The sequence below is a fragment of the Chrysochloris asiatica genome, unplaced genomic scaffold (assembly GCF_000296735.1).
Source record: "Chrysochloris asiatica unplaced genomic scaffold, ChrAsi1.0 scaffold00310, whole genome shotgun sequence".
Taxonomy (NCBI): Eukaryota; Metazoa; Chordata; class Mammalia; order Afrosoricida; family Chrysochloridae; genus Chrysochloris; species Chrysochloris asiatica.
The window spans coordinates 1498938-1509428 of record NW_006408828.1 but is presented as its reverse complement, the minus strand read 5'-3'; positions in this window follow the sequence as shown (position 1 = coordinate 1509428).

Here is a 10491-nt window from a genome sequence, read left to right as displayed (position 1 = left end):
GATTCCTCATGAGCACAATTAAGTGTTCCAGAAAACTCATACTTCGCAATGTTGTCCATAGCTTGTCATGATCCACACAAATCAAAAAGCGTTTGTGTAGTCAATAAAGCACAGGTAAACATCTTAATGGTATTCTCTGCTTTCAGCCAAGATCCACCTGACTTCAGCAATGATATCCCTTGTTCCACATCCTCTTGTGAATCTGGTTTGAACTTCTGGAAGTTCTCTGTCAATGTATAGTTGCAGCCGTTTTTGGATTGCCTTTAGTAAAACTTAACTCGCATGGGATATCAATGATATTACCCATTGATTTCCACATTCCACTGGATCACCTCTCTTTGGAATGGACACAAATATGGATCTCTTCCATTCAGTTGACTAGGTAGTTGTTTCCCAAATTTCTTGGCAGAGATGAGTGAGTGCCTCCTGTGTTACATGAGTTGGTTGAAAGATTTCAATTTGTCATTAAGTCTCAAAAAATGAGGACCCTGCAAATGAGGTAGTTTATTTAAAAATTAGCCAAGATGATCTCATGGTCCTAGAAGGAGAACAGGATGTGCTTAAATGCACCCAACTGTTAAGATCGTTATCTCAGGGACTAAACCACTGTGTCCCTAAACATGGAATGTCTGAGAAGGATTACTGCCTTATTATTTCTTTTTCCAAAGAAAGCTATCCTGATGTTAAAATAGATTAAGTGTACATCCTAATGTAATCGACCCTATACAACGTGTCCACTCTTTGTAATAAGGAGCTCTGGTAGTGTAGTGGTTACGAATCGGGCTGCAAACCACAATATCAGCAGTTTGAAACTACCAGCTGTTTGTGGGAGAAAGATGAGGTTTTTTGCTCACGTAAAGATTTACAGCCTTGGAAACCCTGTACAGGGTCGTTAAGAGTTGGAACCGACTCCACGGCACATAACCAACTAAACCAACCAACACTTTGTAATGGACAGGACAGTCTTGAGAAAATATTTTCCCTGTCCTCCAGACTGCTGGCTTTCTGTTAATAAATATTGAATCGGATCTCTCCCCGTCTCCGTGACTAACTACAGCGCCAGGTGGTAAACCCTCATTTCTGTTTGGTGATAGTGGGTTAATCTTTATGGGAGCAGATCGCAGGTGTTTTCTCCCACGAAGCCATTGCATGGGTTTGAACATCAAAGTTTTCCATTACCAGCTGAGTGTTTAACCTTTGCACCACCAGGGCTGAGCAGACATATTAAGCAAATGGAACTTGGGTTGAATTTAAGCTGTGTGACGTTGGACAAGTTACTGGACAGTTCCTGGACCCCTTTCTTATTGTAAGGTGGAAGTCCTAGTGGCACCTCTTTCCTCCCCAAAGGAGCTCACGGGAAATGCAGAAGCAGGGCTGGGCACAGCCACCTCTCAATGTTAACTGATGTGCATTGCTTTTATTGGCTCTCTGGTATTTCCTTGTAGTTCCTTGGTGACACAGAAGCACTGGGTTACTAACCAAAGGTTGGTGGTTTGAATTCACCCAAAGACACCTCAGAAATAAAGGCCTGGTGATGGAAGGAGTACAGCTGTTGAACACACTATGGAGTACGCAGTCTGAAATACACAGGGTGGCCACCAATTGGAATCTACTCCACAGTAATTGGCTAGGTTTTTGACTGGTCAGCAGTCCAAACCCACTAGCCACTCCATGGGAGAAAGGTGAAACTTTCTGCTCCTGTAAAGATTTACAGTCTTGGAAATACAGGGTCATAACTGGTAGTGTAGTGGTTACAAATCGGGCTGTGAACCGCAAGGTCAGCAGTTCAAAACTACCAGCTGTTCTATGGGAGAAAGATGAGGCTTTCTGCTCCCATAAAGATTTACAGCCTCGGAAACCCTGTACAGAGTTGCTATGAGTCGGAACAGACTCCATGGCACATAACAACAACAACAACAAGGAGCTCTGGTAGCGTAGTGTTACAAAACGGGCTGTGAACGTTAAGGTCAGCAGTTCAAAACTACCAATTGTTCTGCAGGAGAAAGATGAGGCTTTCTGCTCCCGTAAAGATTTACAGCCTCGGAAACCCTATACAGGGTTGCTATGAGTTGGAACCAACTCCACTGCACATAACAGCAACACTATGAGTTGGAACTGACTCAGTGGTAACTAAACAACAACATGCCCTTAGACAAACTCCCTATTGTTGAACATTTAGGCCCTCTTTGGTTTGTTAAATCTTTGTCACAAGAAGGCAGCTTTGTGGATGTAGTTTTGCTCAGACCTCTGGTTATCTTTGCTGAGAGAGGAGGGGAGAGGCAAGGCCCACCACCCCTCATTGCTCCTCAGAGTCCACCCTGCTCTATCCTTTGACTCTCTTTGGGGGTGGTCATCACACTGTATACTGGGTTTACCTTCATGCAGGTTCTACAGGTAAAATCTAGCTCTTGGCCCACCACCAGGGTAAGCAGATCACCTGTCTTAGCTAAGACAGTATCTCAAAGCCTTAAAACCATCTCTCATCCAGAGTGAGTCAACAGGATGTAGTAAATCCACACAATGGAATATTATTTGGCAATAAAAAGGAATGAAATTTTGACACATGTTACCAAATGGATAAGGAGCCTTGGTTGCAGAGTGAGTTACATGTTGGGCTGCAAACCTCAAGGTCAGCAGTTCAAATCCACCACACGCTCTTGAGGAGAAAGATGATCCTTTCTGCTCCCATGAAGATTTGTAGCCTCAGAAACCCTTTACAGGGTCGCTGTGAGTCAGAACTGATTCAAAACAAGACAGCAGCAGCAGCCATACCAAATGGATGGATGGTCCTTGAAAACGTTATGCTAAATAGAAGAAGCTAGACTCAACAGGACAAATGCAGTATGATTCCATCTGTATGAAAGAATCAGGATACGCAGATGCAGAAACAGAAAGCCGAATGAGGAGGGAATGGGAACTAATGCTAATAGGCGTAGGGTCTCTTTCTGGGAAGATGTTCTGGAATGTGATAGTGGTGATGGTGATACCCATTGCTGCTGTCTATTCTGACCCAAGGAGACTCCATGCATGTCAGAGTAGAATTATGCTCTACAAGGTTTTCAATGACTGATTTCAGACAAGTCAATAGCCAGACCTTTCTTCCGAGGGCCTCTGCGTGGACTTGAACTGCCAGCTTTTTGGTTAGCAGGTGAGCATGTAAAATGTTTGCATCACCCAAGGATTCGGATGGTTTTACAACCTTGTGAATACAACCGTCTTTCAGTATCTACAGGGCACTGGTCTCAGGACCTCATGAACACCCAAACCCACAGATGCTCAGTATAAAATGGCATATTGTTTGCATATCACCACACACTTCCTCCCATTTATGTTAAATCATCTCTAGATTGCTTCTCATAGCTCAAACAGTAGAAACACTTTGTCGGCTATGCTTTATGCTCCCTCTTAGCCTTTGAGGGATGGCTTTGACCACTTAATTGCTTCTTTCTGTTCCCCCTGAATATTTTCAATCTGCAGCTAGTTTGAATGCATGGATGGGGAACCCACAGATAGGGAGGGCTGACTCTATGCTAAAAACCATTAAACTGTATGCTTTAAAGGGGTGAATTTTACCGTGTGTGAATTATATCTCACTTTTTAAAAAATAACAAAAGGTAAATGAGAAGGCTCAAGGTAGGAACAAAAAATAAAAACCCTCCACAGGGCTCCTACCACCAAAGGAAACAGTTAAACTTCACACCTGCAAGGCCTTTCTCAGTCCCGGAGGTCTACCAGAATTACCTAGAGAGCATTCACAATCCCAATGTTCAGATGACACCCACACCAAGGACCCAGAGTCACACGATCTTTCATTAAGTTGTGTTTGGAGTGACAGTTTACAGGGCAGATTCATTTCCATTCGACACTTCATACACATTTTGTTTTGTAACATTGGTTGCGGTTCCTCCCATGTAACAGCGCTCTGCCTACCTCCTCCCCAGGGCTCCCTGTTTGCATTTCTTTCCTGCCCCTTCTTGTCTGCTTTGGGGCAAAAGCTGCCCTTTTGGTCAAAGACTGGTTGCATGTCTGAGGAGTAGGTTCCTCATGAGTGTTATTGTTTGCTTCATAGTCCTGTCTGTTGTTTGATTGCAAGATTATCCTAGAGGGTAGTTCAATTTCAGATGGTGAATCACAGCTTCCACCAACCTCTAACAGATCAGTAAGTCTGGTCTCATTTATAACCATGACCAAATGAGCAGGGGGGAGGTTCTCTGGGGGCATGAGTCACCTTCTTTGTGTGCCCTAAGCACTTAGCACAAGGTCTGGCACTTAGGTGTTGTTAAGTGCCATTAAGTTGATCCTGACCCGTATAGGGTTTCTGAGGAGCAGCTGGTGAGCTTGAACCGCCGACCTTGCAGTTCAAACCGCTTTGCAGTCTGGTGCATTAATCCACAGCGCCACACCAGGCACTTTGTAGGAGCTAGAGAAATGTTTGCTGAATCCTCTTCTGGCTGGAGGGTCTATACTGAGCGGTGCAGTCCTGGATGTGGTCAGTAGGGGTCTCCATGCTCCACTGAATGGTTCCTCCAGGGTCCCTGCGTTGGCTCCGGACCTGGTAGCTAAAGTGGAGCTGGTAGAACCAGCATGGGCACTAGCCCACCCTGCTCTCCCCAGGGGAGGATCTCCCTCTGAAACTGTCCGGAGTTATGTGAAGGGATGGGAGGAGTGGTTTCCTCCAGCACCCACGGTTACAACCCTGGGGAGCAGTTTCTTTCTTCCATTTTGTAGATGAGATCTCTGTTCAGAGAGGTGAAGCAACCGTGTTTTTGTTAGGGCGGGGGTTCAACCCCTGACTCTGCTTGGTCCCCAAGCCTGAGATCTCTCTAGGATGACGCTGTCTCTCCTGGGGAGTCCTGGGCCTGACTTCTGGAGGGACTGACTGTCCCCATACTTCACAGATTCTCTCTTACACACAATCTCATCAGTATGCTCACACACACTGTCTTGCACCCATCACATATTTCCACACACTCATTCTCTTCCTTACACACTCTCTCACACACACACATGTTCACATTTACGCATTCAAACCCATGCTCTCTCTCTCTCACACACATACACTCACACTGACACATACACGTACACAACACTCCTCTCTGTCCTCAGCCCAGGTTCTTAGCGAGGGGCTCTAGACCAAGCAGCTCCATGTTTTTGTTTCTCTCCCTCTGCACAGCTTTTGTTTCATGGTCTAGCCTTCCTAGTTCCTACAAGAACACTACACTTGTTTCTGAAGGGAAGGCTCATGTATAGTTTCTGCCTGTTCTTACAAAAGCAGTTTGAGCCATTACAGAAAGCCCCCTCCAAGAGCCCATCCCCAACTCCAGAAACACAGCATGAAGACCTGCCGCAAACACCTGCCCACTGCTCAGTCTTTCCCAGCCTCCAAGCCCTGGAATCTCAGGTTGCTTCAGAGCTGGTCATCTGAGGCTGGGTCTTCACCCTGCCCTACCATAGAGTCCTGCATGTTCTTGGGCAGGGCCTTCCCCACTATGATGGTGGACCTGGGATGATCTTAAAGTCCATTTTCCCTAACATTCAAGGATTTGAGGCCTGTGCTGACCAAGGGCTTCACTTGTTGCCTGATGAGGGGAAATTCCCAGGGTGGGAAGGTGGAAAGAGATCCTCGTGAGGAGCAGAGAGAGATTGGCAGCCTCAACTCAGTTCCTGTGTTGAGCAGACCGCAACCTTCCGAGGGACAGACCGCTGAGTCTGTTATCAGGATCCTGTGTCCTGTCTTCTGCTCATGATCAGCTCATGGGCAGGCGAAGCATGCAAGCACACAGGGCTCCACGTTGGTTTAATGTTCTGCTGTTGCCATCGGAAATTCTGAATTGTTGAACACACACACACACACACACCCATTGCCATTGAGACAGTCCAGACTCATAGCAGCCTCAGGTGTTACAAAGTAGAACTGCTATGTAGGGTTTTCTTGGCTGTGACTTTAATAGAAGCAGATCACCAGGCATTTCTTTCGTGGTGCCCCTGAGTGAGTTCAAATTCCCTTTAGGTTTGTAGTAGTATTTGTTGTTGCATTAAGTTAATTCTCACTCATGTCAACCCCACGTGTGCAGAGTAAATTGCTTATTGTGTTCTCAGGGCTGTGATGTTTTGGAGGCAGATCACCAAGCCTGTGTCTTCTGAGGTTTCTCTGGGCGAGCTCGAACAGCCAACCTTGTGGTTAGTCGTCAGTTGCTCAACTGATTGTGCCGCCCAAGGACTCGGGTTCGGTTAGTGGTGAAAGCAAACCACTTGTGCCACCCAGGGACCTTGATTCTTGAGCAAGGGACTACATTCTCATTTTGCACTAAAAATCAAACCAAAACAACACTTCGCTATAGTCGAGTTGGTTCCAACCCATAGCAACCCCATAAGACACAGTAGAACTCTTTCCTAGGGTTTCTGAGACAGTAAATCTTTACAGGGGCAGATAGCCTCATCTTTCTCCCCCAGAGCTGCTGGTGGGTTTGAACCACTGACCTTATGGTTAGCAGACCAATGCTTAGCCCATGGCACTACTAGGACTCCTTTCATTTTGCACTGGTGGTGATAGTTGTGTGCCTTCAAGTCAGTTTCGACTCATCGTGATCCTGTATAGGATTTCCAAGGCTGTAAATCTTTATAGGAGCAGAAAGCCACAATCTTCCTCCCAAGGAGCGGCTGGTAGATTCAAACTTCTGACCTTATGGTTAACATTCCAGCTCATAACCCACTATGTTACAGGGTGCCTTTCATTTAGCACTTGCTGTTGTTAAGTGTCATTGAGTTGGTTCCAACTCATAATGTCCCTGTACAGGGTTTCCAAAGCAAATGGTGCCTTTGAACCACCGACCTTGAGGTTAGCAGTCTAGTGCTTACCCTACCGTGCCACACCAGGACTCTTCATTTTGCACTCTTACTGTTGTCGAATTGGTTCTGACTTTTAGCGATCCTGTACAGGGTTTCAGAGGAGCAGCTAGTGGGTTTGAATTGCCGACCTTGGGTTAGCATTCAGTGCTGACCCTACAGCTCTGCTCCTAACAATAATAGCTCTGACTTATGAATAATTTATATGACGATGAGCAATTCCTACAGGCTCAGTCACCTGTCCCTCCCAGCAACCAGGTGCAAGTCGTCACTCTTAGAATCAGTCAACACAGACAACCACCTTTACTGACTGGTAGGTACTTTACCAAGTCTTGGTATAGCACCATAGGATATGACCTCAAACTGACCTCAAGGTCAGTTTGAACCGCAAGGTCGGCAGTTCAAACCCACCAGCTGCTCCTCAGAAACCCTATACAGGGTCACTATGAGTTGGAACCGACCCGACAACACCTAACAACGGCAACAGGCGTTTTACAGGACTCCTGGTATGGAGCTGTAGTATCAGCACTAGACTGCGAACCAAAAGGTCTGCAGTTCAAACCTACCAGTTGCTCCTTGGAAACCCTGCACAGGGTCTCTATGAGTCAGAACCAATCAATGGCCCTTAACAACAGGCACCTTACAAGGGGTCCTGGTGGCACAGTGGTTAAGCACTTGGCTGTTAACCAAAAATGTCAGCAGTTCAAACCCACCAGTTGCTCCATAGAAGAAAAGGCTTGGTGATCTGCTTTGGGAAACCCCATGGGAAATTCTGCTCTGCCCTATAGGCTCACAATGAGTCAAAACCGATTTCATAACACACAATAACAACAACAACCCAAACCCCCAAATCAAATCCATCGCCAACATGTCGATTCTGACTAATCGTGACCCTAGAGAACAGAGCAGAATTGTTCTCCTAGGGTTTCCGAGGCTTATGAAAGCCTTCTACCACATCTTTCTCCCATGGAGGAGTCGGTGGGTTCAAACCACCAACCTGTTGATTAGCAACCGAGTGCTTAACCACTGCAGCACCAGGCCTCAACAACAAGACACTCTGTATCTGCAGACACTCCTATGTCTCAACAATGCAAGAGGCACTGTTACCATCCCCATTTTACAGATGAGGGACTGAAGCCAGGGAAGTGAAGTAATAACGTACTTGCAGTGACAGGGATGGTGAAGGGTCAGGCTGCTATTTAAATTCAGGCCATCTGGTACCCTAACCCACATTCCTAACTCCTAGACACCCTGCCACTGTGTGGGAAGGTGGCTTGAAGCCCCTGCCCTCCCTCCCTGCTTCAGCCCGAGCTCTGTAGCCACACTGCCCCCTGGGAGGTGGGGGAGGTGAGCAGCTCCATCTACAATGTCAGTTTCCATTTCTGCCCACCTCCACATCCGCCAACATCTGCTGCGCTCTGCCACCTACTGCACCCAGGTGCTCTGTTTCACCCTGTGGCATTGAACTCCCTGTGCAGGCTCAGGGGACCCTGGTCCATCAGTGTTGAGATGGCAGCCCAGGAGGAGAGGGGTAGTGCCAGGGATGACCAGTAGGGATGGGGAAGTGAGGCAGCCAACTTGCTCAGTTTTTGGGTCTTCTCTTTTACGAGGCAAAGAAGTTTGGGTCTTCTCTGTAAAACGAGGCAAAGAAGTCCTCCCTACAAGGTAAGAATTTGGGGTCTGAGTTGAAGCTCTGGCACATAACAGCTGTATGACCTTGGGCAGGTCACAAATGAACTTTGTTTCCATCTCTGTGAAGAGGCGGCAGGAACCAGAATCCTAGAGAGAGAATTCAACACTCACAGTTGTAAGAGCTTGCATAAGCCAATTCACCTTCTGAGCCTCAGTTGCTCCACTGCCAAATGGAGGCAAAGATGGGATTCTGTGAAGACTGAATGTCTTGGTGCCCTCTGAGCACATTTCATGGTGCCTAGTGCTTAATAGAAGGAGCTCTGGTAGCGTAGTGGTTACGAATCCGACTGTAAACCACAAGGTCAGCAGTTCGAAACTACCAGCTATTCCGCGGGAGAAAGCTGAGGCGTTCTGATCCCGTAAAGATTTACAGCCTCGGAAACCCTGTGCAGGGTCGCTATGAGTCGGAACCGATTCCACGGCACATAACAACAACAAGTGTTTAATAAACCAAAACTCAAAACCTAAAGTCTACCATCAATTCTGACTCCTAGCAACCCTATATAGGGTTTCCAGACTGTAAATGTTGATAGAAGCAGACTGCCTCATCTTTCTCCCAAGGAACAGCTGGTGCTTTTGATCTGCCAGCCTTGTGGTTAGCAGCCCAACACGTACCCTAGAGCACCAGAGTTCCTTGTTGCCGTTTACTGCTGTCAAGTCAATTCTGACTCACAACAACCCTGTATAGGTTTCCGAGGAGCAGCTAGTGGGTTTGAACTGACAACGTGTGGTCTACAATCCAGTGCTGACCCTACAGTGCCACCAGGATTCCTTAGGTGCTTAATAAGTGCTCCATAGAGTGTTCTCCCGAGGATAACCAGATGTGATTACGGGACCACTGAAAGAGCTAGAACCTTGCTGGATGCATTGTATTATACCAAACCAGGGAAGAAGATGGCCAAGGGCATGACCATGATCATGCAGCCAGGCTGGCATTTGGAGCTGAGGCCTGGGGGAGCTGACCTGGAGTCAGGAGGCTGAGGGCACCAGTGAAGCCACTAAGGCCTGCCCTAGTGCAGGTGACCTTTGGCAGGTGAGTGGAGACAGCTTTGTTCAAAAGTGACCGTGCCAGGGAGTGGGAGAAATAGTGGAAGCAGGCCTGCCTCGGCCTGGCCACCTCCTAAGCTATGCAACATTCCTGGGGAACTCTAGGGTCAGGCCTCATTCCCCCCCTTCCCCCAGTAGACCTTGTTCTGGAAACCCTCATGTTGTGCTTCCCAAATTCCATCCTTTGTAAAAGTCCCCTGAGGCTCTTGTTAAAATGCAGATTCTGATTCAACAGTCTGCACTGCCAACAGCTCCCAGGCAGGCCATTGCTGCTGGCCCAAGAGCAGAGCTGACACATCTCAGAACTCAGGAGCAGAGATGTTCCCTAGGGCTTCCAAGACTCAACATTCATATGAGCAGACAGCCTCATCTTTCCCCTTCCAAGTGGCTGGTGGGTTTGAACCACTGACTTTTTTTTTTAAAGTTTTTATTGTGAATTATGTGATTGTGTACATGGGAGAACATTATCTTAAATTCATCCTATCATATTTTGTTTCCTTGCAATGATTACAATCCCCTGCATGCATCATCAAACAACCAAAGGGTATACACACATGCCTGCCCCCTGGCCGCCAGCACACAGCCCCTCTCCCTCCCTGATTCTAGAGTCCCCAGCTGCTCCTTCTCTCCATGTCATCCTCTCTGCCTCCATCCCTGGCGTCACTGCTTTTCTGGATAGGGTCCTGCACTTCGCTTCCCTCATTTGATGTGAACCACTGACTTTTTGCAGTCAGGAGCCCAATGCTCAACTCACTGCACCACCAGAGCTTCTTTATAGGACGTAAGCCATAGAGATAACAACCACAGTAACAATAATAATCTGCTCCTAAATGTAGGCAATGAGGAACTGCCTGGAAAGCAATCCTTCTGGGAGGTCAACAGGAAACACCCCCTTAAAAGCAAAGA